The 16,581-nt window shown below is 42.7% G+C and overlaps 1 long non-coding RNA gene across 2 annotated transcripts in view; it reads right to left on the bottom strand.

Annotated features, from left to right (window-relative positions):
• The window catches only part of LOC128349333 (uncharacterized), a 30,876-nt gene extending 14,723 nt beyond the window's left edge, over positions 1 to 16,153 (bottom strand). Inside the window, exons 1-3 of one of the 2 annotated variants that reach the window (XR_008318748.1) lie at positions 15,958 to 16,153; positions 9,621 to 9,667; positions 8,344 to 9,176 (exon numbers count right to left, since the gene is read on the bottom strand). This is a non-coding gene — a long non-coding RNA (uncharacterized LOC128349333). Of the gene's footprint in view, positions 1 to 7,358; positions 9,177 to 9,620; positions 9,668 to 15,957 lie in introns of those variants that run through there. The other variant, XR_008318749.1, reaches the window with a different exon arrangement.
• Between the last annotated feature and the right edge of the window lie 428 nt (positions 16,154 to 16,581).

Below are 16,581 nucleotides of genomic sequence, written 5' to 3'. Positions count from 1 at the left end.
AATTGGCTGACCTGAGCGCTCTAGCTGCTGGAGTACACCTCCCATAATCCCTGGGTATTGGCCATTGTGTTTGGGTTTAAGGGAGCTGTGGTCAGACAACAGCTGTAGAGGCTCAGTTGGCCATTCCTGATCCACTTCAGTCAACATTTTTGTAATTTAAAAATGCCAAATATTTTATCTCTTCCTCAAAGGGAAAGGGCTCCAGCCCCTTGATCATCTTTTTTTTAATTTATTGATTTATTTATTTACACAGTCAGACAGGTGTTATTGAGTGGTTTGTTTTATTCAGACATCGAGTCCTTCCCAAGGACCTGGGATGGCTGAATTTTATTATCAGTGTTGTTGCTGTTATTATTATAGATATCTTTGCAGAATATAGGCTGTACTCAGTAAAGTTGCTTTTTGTAATTGGCTGGTGGCGATTTCTGTGGCTCCTATGGTGCTAAGGTGCTCTTCAAGGTGCTTTGGAATTGAAGGTTATTATTATTATTAGATTATCATTATAATCATCATCATAATCATCATCTATTTTCACACAGTCTACCAGATGTTATTGACTGGATTTGGTACTTTAATTATCGGGCCCTTTCCAAGGGTCTAGGATAACTAAAGAACAATTAAAGATAGAATCGTAGTTTTGATGCTGTCCCAAGTAGTGCAGCCTTCTGTAGCTGATGTGCTGTAATTTTATTGATGCCCAAGGTGTCAAGATGCTGTTCAAGTTCTTTTCGTATTATTATTATTTATTTACACGGTCAGACAGGTGTTATTGACTGGTTTGTTTTATCCAGACATCGAGTCCTTCCCAAGGACCTGGGATGGCTGAATTTTATTGTCAATGTTGTTGTTGTTGTTATAGATATCGTCGCAGAATATAGGCTGTTCCCAGTAAAGCTGCTTTTTGTAATTGGCTGATGGTGATTTCTGTGGCCCCTATGGTGTTGAGGTGCTCTTCAAGGTCTTTTGGAACTGCACCCAGGGCGCCAATAACCACTGGGATTATTTGGGTCTTTTTCTGCCTCAGCCTTTCAATTTCAATTTGTAGATCTTTGTATTTTGTGATTTTTTTCTATTTCTTTTTCTTCTATTCTGCTATCCCCTGGTATTGCTATGTCGATTATTTTCACTTGTTTTTCTTTCTTCTCGACGACAGTTATATCTGGTGTATTGTGTGGCAGATGTTTGTCTGTTTGTAGCTGAAAGTCCCATAATATTTTTACATCTTCATTTTCAACAACTTTTTCAATTTTATGGTCCCACCAATTTTTGGCTACAGGTAGCTTGTATTTTTTGCAGATGTTCCAGTATATCATCCCTGCTACCTTGTCATGCCTTTGTTTGTACAGTCTGTGCGATCTTTTTACAACAGCTGATTAGGTGGTCCACGGTTTCATCTGCTTCTTTACAAAGGCGGCACTTACTGTTTGTTGTGGATTTTTCGACTTTGGCTCTTATTGCATTTGTTCTTAGTGCCTGTTCTTGCGCAGCCAGTATTAAAACTTCTGTTTCTTCAAGTTGCCATTCTTAAGCCATTGCCAGGTCTTGGTGATGTCTGATTTTCCACTTATATTATGCAAATATTGACCATGCAGTGGCTTATTTTTCCATTTTTCTGCTTGGTTCTTGACTTGTTCTTTCTTGTAGGCCTGCTTTGTTTCATTGTTGTTGAATAGTTTCTCGTTATTGACCATTTTAAGTGCATCTTCTTCACTGCCCTTGATATATTCTTCAAAGCCTCTTTTCTCCTCCTCTACTGTTTGATGGACTTGAAGCATTCCTCTTCCACCTGAGCTGCAAGGGAGGTATAGCCTATGGACATCATTGCGGGGGTGCAGAGCATGATTGATAGTCATGATTTTCCTGGTCTTACGATCTAGTGTCTCTAGCTCTGCCTGGGTCCAGTCTTTTATTCCTGCATTGTATCTGATAACCGGTATAGCCCAGGTGTTTATGGCTTGTATGGTGTTCCCGCCATTGAGTTGGGATGTTAGGATTTTTCTAACTCTCCTGATGTATTCACTTCCAATTTTTATTTTCACTTCAGTGTGTGCAATGTTATCAGCCTGGAGAATGCCCAAGTATTTGTAATGTTCTTTCTCTTCCAGGTTCTTAATTTGCTTCCATTGGGCAGTTCTATTCCTTCTGTTTTTGTTATTTTCCCTCTGTTCATTATTAATGCAGCTCATTTGTCTAGTCCAAACTCTATTGCTATATCACTACTGAATATACGGACAGTGTTTAGCAGTGATTCGATTTCTGACTGGGACTTTCCATACAACTTCACATCGTCCATGTACAGCAGATGGTTGATTTTACTGGATGTTTTAGATGTTTGGTATCCGAGGCCTGTTTTGTTTAGTATTTGTGAAAGTGGGATCATGGCGATTACAAACAACAGAGGGGATAGTGAGTCCCCTTGGAAAATGCCTCTTCTAATGCTAACCTGTCCAAGTGTCTCGCCATTGATTGTTAACTGTGTACTCCACATGCTCATTGCTTTTTAAATAAATATCTGAATGTTTTTGCTGACATCAGTTGTTTCTAAACATTTCGTATCCATCTGTGAGGCAATGAATCGAAGGCTTTCTTGTAGTCAATCCATGCAACACTTAGATTTGTTTTTCTTCTCTTGCAATTTTCTAAAATCATTTTGTCAATCAGGAGCTGGTCTTTTGTGCCTCTGGTGTTCGGACAATTTCCTTTCTGTTCAACTGGAAGCTGTTTGTTAGTTAATAAGTGTTGCATCACTTCATCTGCTATTATTCCAGTTAATAATTGGAACATGGTTGGCAGGCAGGTTATTGGTCTAGAATTACTTGGAACTCAACCTTCTGCTGGGTCTTTCATTAGGAGATGAGTTTTCCCAGTTGTTAGCCATTGTTCAATATCACCTCCTTGCAAAATGTGATTGAACTGTTTTGATAGTTGTTTATGAAGGCTTGTTAGGTGTTTAAGCCAAAAGTCATGCAGTTCATCATCGCCTGGCGCAGTCCAATTTTTAATTTTCTTTGCTCTTTCACTTATTAATTCTGGTGTTATTATTAGGTCTTGCATTTGTTGATTACATTTTTCGGCCTCTTTCACACAGCCTGCCTTTTTATTATAGTCTATTGGATTGTCCCATAATTTCCTCCAGAATTGCATTGTTTCTTCCTTATTTGGTGTTTCTATGTTTTTTGCAGTTTCTCCTTCTATGCTTTGGTAGAAAGGTCTCTGATTCGACTGGAATTGGAGATTCTGCCTGTGTTGTGTAGTTCTGGCTTCGTATCTGCTAACCTTCTTTGACATTGCTGTTATTTGCTGCTTTATTTCCAGGCCTTCTCTAATTTTCCTTGAATCTAGGTAGTATTTTTGGATCAGATACTGTTTGGTGTTTTCATTCTTCAGCTTCTTGTCTTTCATATCTTTCAATTTACTAGCATTTGATCTAAGCCTGGCAATTTTATTTTCTAATCTAATCTTCCATTTAGGTGATGTACTGCTTTCTTTTTTACAGGTCCACTGATCTTATATCCGAGCTCTTGTGTTGTTATTGTTGCTGCACGGTACATTAGTTGGTTTGTTTCTTGCAAATTATTGGTTGTTATTTCTGCAAGTGCAGCATTGACATCTTTTAATGCCTGAGCAAGTTCTTTTTTGGCAACTGTTTTTAGAGCTGGAAATCGAACCCTGGTGGTTGTTTGGTTCATGTGCTCAGTGATTTTTTGCTTTAGTTCTTGTTGCTTTTCTGTTAAACGGCATTCGGGTTTTTGAGGTGAAGGCAAAGGGGAGGTTTCCTGGTTTTGATTTTGAAGCAGTTCAGCAACAGTGGCATCCTCTATTTCCAACACCTCCTCCACCTGCGCCTGAGCAATTTCTTTAATTGGTGGTAATTCTTCTTCCATATCTTGAGCCTGTGTTGCTCTTTGCAGTTCTTCCAGCTCAACTCCTGTGAATACTTTCTTATTATGAAACTTCTCTGGTCTGCTAGCCTTTGTTCTGTTATTTCTGTATCTGGATGCTTCTCTTTCCAAATTTGGTACATTCTTTTTAAATAACCTCTTCTAGTTGGACTAGACTTGTAATAGCAGATCATTATTTCCTTGTTGGCATTTTTCGTATATTTTTTTCCGGTTAAGTGACATTTCTTCGAGTAACCTTGCAGTCTCCAGCCCTGGTTGCTCAACTGAAGATCCTGAGTCTTGTTGCCCACTTGCCACCAGATGTCCAGGGACTCCAGCACCTGGCACGGTCCTTGTTGACCCGGGCGACGACCAATCCAGTATAGATTTATTAAAGTTACTTCTCACCATATTGTTGATTGGAGAGGCACTCTTTGTCTGGCTCCTCTGGTGAGACCTATCCAGTATGGTTGGACCTCTGGCATAGCTCTCACCTTCATTATTTATTATTATTATTAATAATTTTTATTATTTATTCAATTTCTAGATCGCCCTTCCAAAAATGGCTCAGGGCGGTTTACACAGAGAAACAATAAATAAATAAGATGGATCCCTGTCCCCCCAAAGGGCTCACAATCTAAAAGAAACATAAGATAGACACCAGCAACAGTCACTGGAGGTACTGTGCTGGGGGTGGATAGGGCCACCCTGCTAAATAAAGAGAATCACCACGTTAAAAGGTGCCTCTTTGCCAAGTAGGGCTTAGGGTTACAATTTTTTGCACCTTTTCTAGCACTGCACTATCCCTTTGGAGATGAAATGACTTGCACTCAGGTTTCCTCCTGGGACCTTGTAAACAAGTCAGAGGCTGACATGAGTTCGGAAGCTGTGACAGATGATCATAGAAACAGCTCCCAAGTTTACTTTTACAATACTGGGGCTATGTAAGGGATTTAGTTCATCTGATTAAAAGGATTCAGGTTTACACCCCAAATGCTTACTTGGCAGAGAAGTTATGTATAGCTGTTTCATTGTTTTATAAATTTCATTCAGTAGGTGCCTTGATTTTCTATGGTACTCATGTTTCCTCAAAATGATTAAGAAACCACTAACACATGCAAAGGGTAACTGTACAGTAGTCACTAATTAATGGAGGAAAACCACATGATAGGAAAAAACGCCAATATGTTACCATTATATAATATCTCATATTTTGAGGCTGCTGCAGACTCCTGGATAAATATAAGGCCCAGCATACACATGTTTAGGTTTTTTCTATGCATGGTGTTTCCATCTCATGAGTCTGGGAGGGGACATACACATACAAAGTGGAATGCCATGGCTAATTTTACCAACACGTTTTTTTTTAAAAGTGTGCACATTAAATTAGATTATGGGAATCCAGGTTTTGAAATTCAATAAATTTGGTATTTTGCAACATGTGGGCCGTATTCGCAGGTAACATGAAGCTGGAGGTAAAAGGGCTTCCAGTTTCAATTTTTGTTCATCTGAATGTGGGCAACTGCAGTTTAGACAAAAAATAGACCTATGGTTTCCCTCCTCAGACTCCGATTTGTACCTTTGGTTTGTAGTGAGGTTTGCCTCCAGTTCTCTGGTGCCATTGTTAGGTCCAAATTTGGCACCACAATCTTACTGTCTGGCAACTAGAGTTTGGCAACTAGAGCAACTGTTATTGGCTCCTGGGGCTGTCCTTCAATTAAGAAGGAAGCCCCGGCAGCCAATTACTCCTCCACTCTGCAGAGAGGGAGCTCTCTCTGATGTCCAAATTTGGATGGGAGAGTGAGGGGGGGGGGGGAGTGGAACCGCGGTTCCGTTGTACCCATGGTTCTATGTTAAATGTGAATGTTGCATTAGATTCAAACTTGTGAAACCTCTGATTTGTTGCTGCTTGTAATTATACCAGCTTTTCAAAATCAATTTTGAAAGCCACCATTCCCAACTGAAAGCTGTTTCTGGTTTATTTTTCACAGTAACTCAGTGTCTACTTGAAGAAACCTCTCATACATTTGAAGGGAATATTCCAAAATTAGACCTATGAGGAAGATGGCCTAAGATCTTTACCAAGATGCTGTCAGCCCTATTGTTGCCCATGGGAAGATGCATCCATAATATAATCTAATACTGTTGTTTCACAGAACTACAGTGAGTGCGTGTATCTATATACTTATTTCTCCAAGACATGCCAAAAAAGGGGAGGGGGCAGAAATCTCGTGAGAGCTCCAGACAGAGCTCTCACGCATAGGATTGGCGGGCGGTGGAGTCGCGCGCATGGCAGGTGGTGGTTGGCCAGCCGGCAGACCCCAGCAGTTGAGGCTGCTGCCGCGACTGGGAGAGAGGAGGTTTCGGCGCTGGCCCGGAGGAGGGAAGGAGACTGGTGGGAGGAGGCGGCCGGCTGGCGGAGCCGAGCCAGTGGGAGGAGGCGGCTGACTGGAGGAGGAGATGGGCGAGCGAGAGAAATGGGCTGGCAGGAGGAGGAGGCCGGTCGGCTGGTGGAGCCACGCCAACTGGCTGGAGGAGGAGGCAGCTGGACAGCGGCTGACCGGCAGTCGGGCCAAACTAGGGGTGCAGATGATCTGCACCCAGGCCAACATTCTTTAAAATTATAATTTTCTTTAAAATTATAATCTAAACATGCCAGAGTCAATAGTTTTTTGAAATTAATTACCTAAATATTTGTGAAAATTGAAGATTTGGGTTCATTACCATTGCTGATTACTTAAATAGATAAAGGCCCAATTCAGCTCTTTTGAATGAATATAGAGGGCCGAGACTTGTCTAAAGCTACGTTTTCTCCAGTGACTTCTGTCTGTAGCATTGCAATATCTACATCCCTGTTTGTGGGGAAATAGCTCTTGCTCTATGTATATGTGTGATTCATAGAGAAGCATTAAAATATGACCCCCCTCCTTCAAACTAAAGTGGTATAGTCCACTTTAACCCCCTCACAACTCCACCCCCTCATTCTGCTGCATGTGTAGATTCAACTTTTCTCCTCAGCTCTTCAGTAGTTCTTTCCCACCTTTTCAAACCCTCTATAATGTTCTTTTCCCTTTGACTTCCAACGTGGCCTCCCATTGCTTTGGATGAGCATAGGAAGCTTCCTTATACCAGATCAGACCATTGATCCATCTAGCTCAGTATTATCTACATTGACTGGCAGCAGCTCTCCAAGGCCTCAGGTAGGAGTCTTTCTCCAGTGCTACCTAAAGGTGCTAGGAATTGGGCATTACAACTTGCATAACTGGGTTGATGAAACAATCACTTTGTGCAACCACTGGAAGAATAGTGTTTGATTCATTGCCTATCCCTGAAAGACTGGACACTTCTTAAACTCCAGACTTCCTCTGTCAGAAACAACAGTACAAGCAGCTTCAGTGTATGTCTGTGTACAAAACCAAATCTTTAATATAGTATTTGAAAAAATATAAATAGCAAAAATATTTGACATAACACTCTTATGAAGATTGTTCCATACATTCATTTTTATGAATGAATGTATGGAACAATCTTCATAAGAATGTAATGTCTTAATATGATGTTGAGAATAATGTTTGAACAGGTTTTTGGAGCGCGTGTTTAGAGACCATTTGGATGAACAGCCCCCACATGAAATTGAATGATGTTCCAACGGTGCACCGGAACGTCCTTCATTGACATCAGGCTTGGTGTGCTGTTGTTGCATCCCTGCCCCTCTTTGTGTGTTTGGGCTGTGTTAGTGTGAACCGGCCCACTGTCATTTGGGAGATCCTCATATGCTCAAATAAGAGCATCACTTTCTTGATTTGTTTTCAGGAAGAATCTCAAGACTCTCCTGTTTTTGCAGGCTTTTAATTAGAATTAATTTTAATAATTTTAAAAACTTGTTTTAATAATTATTTTATTCTATCATTTTATTGTCATGTATTTTAATTTGTGATTTTAAAATATTTTAATTTTTGTACACTGCTGAGAGATGTACATATCAGGCAATATAAAAATATGATAGATAGATAGATAGATAGATAGATAGATAGATAGATAGATAGATAGATAGATAGATATGGAAACACACTTGGTCAAAAATATGAAAATGAGATGTCTAGCCAGCATGTGAACTTGACTGTATTACAAATAAACTAACTGAACCTGTGCAGAGCTTCTGCATGCTAGTACTTAGCAATAGCAATAGCACTTACATTTATATACTGCTCTATAGCTGAAGCTCTCTAAGCAGTTTACAATGATTTAGCATATTGCCCCCAACATTCTGGGTACTCATTTTACCGACCTCGGAAGGATGGAAGGCTGAGTCAACCTTGAGCCCCTGGTCAGGATTGAACTTGTAACCTTCTGGTTACAGGGCGGCAGTTTTACCACTGCGCCACCAGGGGCTCATAGTACTCGATTGTTCCCCTCGGCCCCTGCCACAGCCTCCTCACCCCTGAGACTTCCCCATTCTCACCTGAGCCCTGCTCCTGCTTCTCCTCATCCTCTTCCATTCCGTTGCTTCCAACATGTCATTCCCACAACTCTGGCATCCATGTGTCATTCAGCTCCTACTCCAGCAGCCTCCAACTTTCCCTTCCTCCTTCTTGTTTAGGACGCCAAACTCCCCATTCGCTCTCTCTTCCCCTTTGTTTTTTCTTTTGTTTATTTTCTCTCCCCCCCCCTTTCATCCTCTCCTTTCTTTCTTACTCTCTGCCCCTCCCTACTTTCTCTCTCTCCTCTTCCTCTCTCTTCCCATCTGTCTTTACCCCTTCTTTCTTTTTCTCTGTTTCCCTCTTCCTCTCTCTATTTCTTCCCCTCCCTTCTTTCTTTCCTTTTCTCTTTCTTTCTCCCTCCTTCCCCTCTTTTTTCTTTTTTGCTGCATGTCATTTGGGCAATAAGCAGGCTCACAAAAGCAGCTTTCTCCCCCATCCTCACCTTGGTCTCTCTTCTTGGCCTCCCACGCCCTCAGGTTTTTTCCAACGTCCCCATCTGCTCCCCCACCCAAGACGGACCTTGGTGCTGTGCTCTCCCCGTTGGCAGCGTTGCTGTGGGAGCACCCTCGAGACTTACTGCCCCCTGCCTCTACTTTAAGACACTGACTGGAAGGCAGGAGGGTAGGTGGCCACTCTCCTCTTCCTCAGGGAATCCCTCTTGGGGCTGGGCCTCTCAGCTCACTCTCTCCTCCCTATCAATACCTATGCAGTTTTGCTTCCAGCCACCACTTTCCAGCATTCCTCTTCCTCTTCCGGCAGCTCACTTGCAAACTCTCGCGAGAGCTGCCACACATGGAATTAGCCACGGGTACATCTGAAAGAAAGAAAGAAAGAAAGAAAGAAAGAAAGAAAGAAAGAAAGAAAGAAAGATGCCCTTATATTGTGTAGGGAGAACACATGGGAAATTGATAATACCTGGAAACAAGGCTGTTGTGTTAGAAATAAGACTGCTATCTAGATGAGCAACAAACCAAACTGTGGATTCTCATAAATGAACACAGTGCATTCATTTCCATTTTAAACTTTACATTTGGAAGCTCAGTAGAGATCAAATGCGTTCTTTAGTTTGATTTAAAGACTTAGTACTAATGAATCTTTTATTTGAGAGATAATGGTTACTAATTAAAGAGTTTTATTTTAAGCTGTCTCCAAAAATACTTCACTTTATCATCTCAAGAAACAATTACTTCCAGGAGGCATGTATTGCAGTATGCTAGTACAAAAGGAATGTTGTTCTCCGTTTCAGTCCTAAACTTACGCTTTACTTCCTGCTTAGTAATTCGTTTAAGCCCAACTGTAGTCTTCCTTTGTTTTGAAGTATGGCAGCATCATACCGCAAACAGCCACAACAAGAAAGATGAGATATGGGAGGGAAGGAGAAAGAAAAGAAAATACAACTCAAGTGACTCAGCATCACATCTAATATCATTCAAAAGTGTATTTCATAATCCCATCCATATTTCAGCAGAGTACCACACATCCAAAAGAATCAAGACTTAATTTAATTGGAGATTGAAGGTCAAGCACTAGATGAGATGATGAGGGATCAGTGACTTGGTTGCTGTTACAAAAGGGAAATGCAATTGTGGGGCACCTCAATTCAGAGTGGGGCTTTGGGAGGCGAGTCTAACCCTTTCCCCACGGTACCATTTCCCCACTCCAAATTACTCCATCATTTCCAATGATAGTAATATACCAATATCTAAATAACATCAAAAACAGGGATGATCCGAGCCCCCACACCACCACTTTTTAGGCTATCTTCTCTTCATCTTCCTCTTGTGAGGCAACGGGCTGGCCACTTGTGGAGGCACTTTTGCTGGACTAGATGAACCCTTGGTTTGACTCAGCAGAGGTAGTTCTTATATTTTTGAGGCCCACCTCCATTACAGAAGCAACTGAAGCAGCCACATATATGGAATTTGCTGTTGGTGACCACTATATTAGATGGCTTTAAAAGCAGAATAAATGAATGCATGAAAGAAAGAAAAGTCTCTCAGTGGCAATTAGCTCTGATGGCTATGGATAGTATGTCACTCAATAACAGTTGCTGAGGAGCAACAATGGGAGAGGGATAATGTCTTCAAGCCATGCTTGTTGGTTTAACACAGGCATCTGGATGGTTGCTGGGCAAAGCAGGACACTGGACTAGATGGACATTGGGTCTAAGCCACCAGGGCCCTTATTGTTATGTTCCAATGGTTTGGTTCACCCAAACCATTATCTCCATGCAATCATCTCCAACCAGAATGACTCCCTTATTAGAACTAGTTCTGTTGGAAGTGAAGGACTCTGTGCTGTTTCACGTCTCAATGACAGAGGGGGACAGATTAGTGAGTCAGAGGGCTAGAGGGGTGAAGACATTGGTCATCCTTTCTCTACTGCTCTGACACTATCCCTTTGATATGTAGATTGCTACTCTCAGGGACTTCCTTCCTTTCTGCTGCTTCCTCTTCCCTTTCTTCTCCCTGGCAACACACACGCTCCTCTCTCCCTGAACCATGTGTGCAGAGATGCAGAAACCATCCCTCTGCATCCAGCTAGCTAGCAAGATTAGAGATCCTATCTCTCCACTTTCCTATCTAGAATGGAGCTCTCCAATGAAGACTTCTTATATTGATTTGAAACTATGAACTGGCTCCAAGTTTCTTTTGGCTCTTAGCATACATGCATGCCTAGGCAGACTCCGCTGTGTTTTGCCTCTGTGCACGCTGCTGTAATAGAAGGGTATCTCTTACCAGAGAGAAATCCCAACAAGTTTGGCGTAGCTGTGCACTAGTTATGCTCCCAAATTGCATTTTCTCTTTGGGTAGCTATTTGCAGGTATAGTGAGTATAGAGTATAAAATATTATGCAAAAGACCACAAGTTCATTAGTGGCATTATCTAATAATGATCACTTGATTAATTTTGGGAGACTGCAGTGGTTTTAAAGCCCATTTGTGCTGCATAAAACTGGGGTTACAAGATTCTTATCCAGTCATCTATAATGGTTATTATAAATGCTATGTAACTGCACAGCAATAATCACTGAATAGAAACACTGGTTTGTGAGGCAGTGAAGGACCCCATTCTCATATTGTGCTTAAAATAACTTAAAATACCTTAAAATATATTATACATCATGCTATCCTGTGTGAGAGAGTTAGCTCATGTGAGCAGATTGTTGATATGGTATGCTGCTGATATGGGATGAGTGGAACTAGGCTTAGTTCAGTGTGTGGTAAAGCAGTCAGCTGAAATCTTCTTGCTCAGCTGAAATGCATGGTCAGGATAATTGCTTAGTACCATTTTCCTGGATGGCACCATTCAGACTGCAGGTGGTAGAGCTGACTGTTCAAATGCTTTCCCATATAAACCCCTCTTCCGTTCACACAAAAAACCAATAAGGAACTTGTAACATTGTGTAGACTTAACTTCAAAATATTTCAATAATATATAATTGGTGACAGCCCTCTTCATCAGATGCAAAGTAGAATCTAGTTGAAGCCCACCAGAAAGGTTAGTTCAATGCATTCTAAAATTCTTAAAGGAACAGTAATATAGTCCCTCGCCTATCACGGTTTTCCTAATCGCAGATTTGAGTATCCTCAACTGGGAAATTATGAGCACCCTCATCAACTACAAACTGAGTATTTGTGGTTTGGTGGTTTTTTTAAAAGGGGTGGGTGGGTAATTTTGGGGGTCAGGGGGTCATTTCTGGGGGAGGGGGAAATTTGGGGGTTGGGGTTGGGGTAGTCATTTCCAGGGGTCACGGGGACATTTCTGGGGCCAGGGGGTCATTTTTTCGGGGGGATTATTTCAATTTATTACCTTGTTTTTGGTTGCTTTGAGACTATGATTCCCCTAACCCCCTGTTTGCCATTGAAACCAATTGCTTTCCAACCACGAAGGTTTCCAGAAACGGAACCCTCACGGTTGGCATGGGATGACTGTACTATACATTAAGTGGAGAACAGCCACAACCTGACTCTTCCATGTCACGCAAATGACCACCTTAACCCTTGGTGAGTACAGTCATGATTAGCCTGGGAGCAAATAATGGGCCAGGGTTAAGGCAGCTGTGAACAAGATGTGGTAGAGAAAGGAGGCCAGGGCAGGGAGAGCAGAGCAGTAATGACCCACACCTGCAGCCTTCCCCATCCATGACTAGAGTCATGGTTGTAAGAACAGTCCTGTTTGTCCAGTATAAATGACTAAGAGACATTTGGTGCATGGTATACACAATAGTGGATGATCAGATATAGGTGCCATGCATTTGATAGGTGGTGCCATTGGGTCCTCAAACCATGTTGTTTCATGGATTAAAGCTGGCATCTAGGTTCGATACATTGTCTTGTGCCTTGTAAATTAGATAAGAAGGTTTTGTGGTTTGTAAGCAGGCGTTTCGGGTTTGGTGTTTGTCTGTATTATAATAATGGTGTCCCTCCTATGGTTTCTTTAAGACATGGATCACTTTCGACCATTAAATGTAAGTCTGGTATTATGTGTTTTAAAGCTTGTATCTGAAAAATGTAAGTTATCACTTGTAGATTTCTATTTTGTTTCTCTGCATGCTAAAGTTTTAGTTACCTTGATATTGAATTAGACTTGAAGAAGCAAATGTTGAAAAGCTGAAGGACCTGAGTCCAGTTTTTTCATGTATAGGGATTTGCAAGCATATTATTAAACACACAGAAACTATTATCACAATCACTGGAAAGCGGGCTAAGGGAGCTTAGCCCACTTTCCAGGGATCGTGGGAACCACAGGGCTCGCAGGTGAGGCCATGCTCCCAAGGCAGCTAGCCCGCCTAACTGCCCCTCCCCTAAGATGAGGTTAACGGAGCGAGCGCTCCATTAACCTCTTCTTTTTGCTCGTGTGTTGCTGCGGCATGCAGCGACACATGAGTAGACCCCCGACCCGGAAGCTTCAAGCAGCCTCCGGGGCTCTGGGGTCTCTCCAGGATGCCTCGCGCGCTCACATGGGGCATCCTGGAACTTCCAGGGTGGAAGTGGATGGAACTTCCAGGATGAGTGGCTGCTTGTCTGTGGAGAGAGCAGGCCAAGCCAACTCTCCCTGCTGTTAGTTCCAAAGCTCTTCTCACTGATCATGAGAAGAGCTTCACTATCTTATTTACAATAAAGAAGAGTTTTAGCAATATTAATACAATATTAATACGTTTCATTTACAATACAAGGGCTTATTTACAAAAAACCAAGCAGTCTAGGCCTCATTCCTCCACACCTTGTGATAATCCTATTGGCTGCTGATTTTAGAAGGGTATGGGGGCATGTGAATGAGTGTGGCAGGGTTGTGGATTTCACTAGAGCCCTCCTATCTTTTCCTCTATAATTCACTTCAGAAGTGAATTGACCAGGGTCTGCCAACTCTTTGCTTTGAGTCTGAACTGAATCTTTGATGGTCAAATCACTTCCAAACTGAACTGGTCAAGCTTTCACATAGCCCTAACATATATGAGAATTCAAAATTCTCATATATGTGGCAGTAGAATTCTATTTATACTGGACAAAATTCTCATATAGTGGCAGTAGAATTCAAAATTTCTCAGTGAATAAATTGAGGTGTGCATAGAAGAAGGGAAAGCGCATTTTTGGGTGGGCAAGTTGTGTCCCACAATTAGAGTTCTGAAACAAAAATGGGGGCAGATTAGGGGGCAAACTACTTGTCTTGGGGGCTGTAACATGGTGCCACCCTAGACCCACTGGAGAGATGCCTCCCTGGTTACAGGGTGACTGAAGGACTGAATCGCACTAAAGGAACTGGTCTTCAAGGCTGGTAATGTCTGCTGCCACCACCTACTCTACTTTAGGTTAGGGTCCTTACTCCCCTCCCTTCGCGTACAAATACATATCCTGGGCTGGGTAGAACAGGAGTCCCAGTCATCATGATGGGAATGATGAGTCCTATCATTCTAGTGGGACGATGGGACAGACACCATTGGTATCTGGTACGGGACAGATACCATTGGTGACCCCTAGGCTCCAAGGCTCGTAGATGTGATGCTAAGAAACTTCTCTTCCCTTTCCCACAGAGCATTCCAAACTACTCTTATAGAGAAAAAGAATCTTTTTTCGCTTACTTTTCAGTAGGCTTATGAGATTATCCAGCATTCCATATGTGTGTCTGTGCGTGTCCTCTACTATCAACTTTGCAGTGCCTGAACCAATATGAACCAAATCAGGCACAGCTGTAGGGACACCTGAATGGCGTCGTTTGTGATGATGTCATCCACCCAATTCAAGATGGCGGACATGTAAACATTTGAGGCTCAAGTGAGCTAACTTGTGAACTGCCTAACTAATTTGAACCTAGTTTGCTACAGCTGTAGGGACACATAGGGATGCCTCAGTGATGTAGTTTGTGATGAAGGTCCAACTCAAGATGGTGGACTCATATACATTTGAGGTGCAAGTGGGCTGACTTGTGACTTCAGCCTTTTCTGGCTGCTCTCTCTTCAGTTTCCAACAGACCACAAAAAAAAACAAAAAAAAAACAAACAAAAAAAAAACCATTCCTAGCTCCAAAATTAAACTAAACCTTTGAACCACCCTCCTAAAAAGAGAAGGAAAAACTCTTTTTAATTTAATGGGCTTTCAGTCTGGGCCCTGTGATCAGCCTCAGGCCTCATGCTGATTTCTAGGCCCCGTGCAGTTTCCATGGAGTCTAGGCCTAGTTCACTCATGACTACTCACTACAGGGGGCACTTCCCCCCTTTCCTCCCTAGAGCACCCTTGCATGTATCTGGATGATGCTTTTATTTGGTTATTTAAAATAATAAAATAGCCCTGCTACTGAGGTATAAAACAATAACAAACATCCTTAAAAGATTTTCAGGGTGGGGTTGCACAGTTCTGAACCGTGATGAATCTGACTCAGCACAGACAATATCTGAAGAGTCCTCTCAGGGGTTATAGAGTAGAGACAGGTAGCGCAGCTAGGGAGACCCTTACTCACCATCTCTACTCCCAGTGCCCCTAGTGGTACTGGGAGTTAGCAGTACTAACTTGGGCAACATGGTAGAAGTCCATATTGTGGTAGCAAGACTTGTGCAAGCGTGTGTTTGGATTATCTGCTATCCTATTATCACTCTTTTAACTAAGGGTGGTTTCTGATGGAAAAGGAAGTTATTGTCACAAATCCTCTTCTCCTGCGGCATCTGCAACCATAGCAATATGGTGCAGGGGAGGAGGTTTCCTTCCCAGTTTGTCTTGGTGGTTTGTGGGCTGTTTCTGACCTCTGGTAGTATTGCTGCGAAAATGGAGTATAAAAGGCTGGGGGGGGGTATATTGTGGGGGAGTGATGATTGTGATGGGGAAACCCCCCAGCCAGGAAAACTAGGCTAAGTGTGAGGATCAGTGAGAAGGGGAAATCTTTGAAAAACAGGACAGCCGTATTGCTTTCTAAGGCACTATCCTCAAGTGAAGTGGTTTCTTTCTGGTGCTGCTATGAGGGAAAGCGCAGGGTGGGCTACAGTAGAAAGATTAGAAGACTCACTAACTCATCTGTGCCCCTTGTACTAGATTTCTATGGGGAAACTGAGAATTGGGAAGTACTGAGGCGAGAATCCTGTCCAGCCACGCCGGCCATCCTTACCTCTGAGGATGGGGCCACAGCATGCTCCAAGGAGGTGGGGGTGGGCGGCGGTCGAAGGCAGGGGATATCTGGCCCGCTGACAAGCAAGGGCTGAGTCCCTGAGGCCCCAGACAGGCAGGAACAGGCAGGAGCTCCAAGCAGGGAGCTGGCGGAGGCAGAGTGACTGCCAGAAAGGGCTGTGAGAGAGGTGCACAGAGATGACATCTTCAGTGTGCCTCCTGAGGGGTGGGGCCAGAAGGGAAGGAGGGAGAAGACTTGGGCAGCTTCTGTATGGGATGAGGGGTTAATCAAAATTAAGAAGGGCATTGGCCCAACTCAAGGGCATTGGCCCAACTCTCAACAGCCAGAGAGACTGAGGAGGAAGAGGGTGAAGCCGAACCCACTCCTCGTCTCTCTCTGAGGCTGTAAAACCCTGACAAGCTCTGCTGGGCTTAGTGAGGGGGACTAAAGCAGTGCCTGTCCGGACAGATCCCAAACAGAAAATTCATTTGAAGTAATGCCTTTTGTTTTATACAGTTTTAGCTGTCCTTATTCCCCCTCTCCCTCCCTCCCTCTCTCTCTCACACACACACACAAGTTCCCTTTAATACCATTCTATAGAATGGTAGATAAACATCATTGTAG

The sequence above is a fragment of the Hemicordylus capensis genome, chromosome 3 (genome assembly GCF_027244095.1).
Source record: "Hemicordylus capensis ecotype Gifberg chromosome 3, rHemCap1.1.pri, whole genome shotgun sequence".
Lineage (NCBI taxonomy): Eukaryota > Metazoa > Chordata > Lepidosauria > Squamata > Cordylidae > Hemicordylus > Hemicordylus capensis.
The sequence above is the reverse complement of the archived record's forward strand: the minus strand, read 5'-3'. Positions and strand labels throughout refer to the sequence as shown.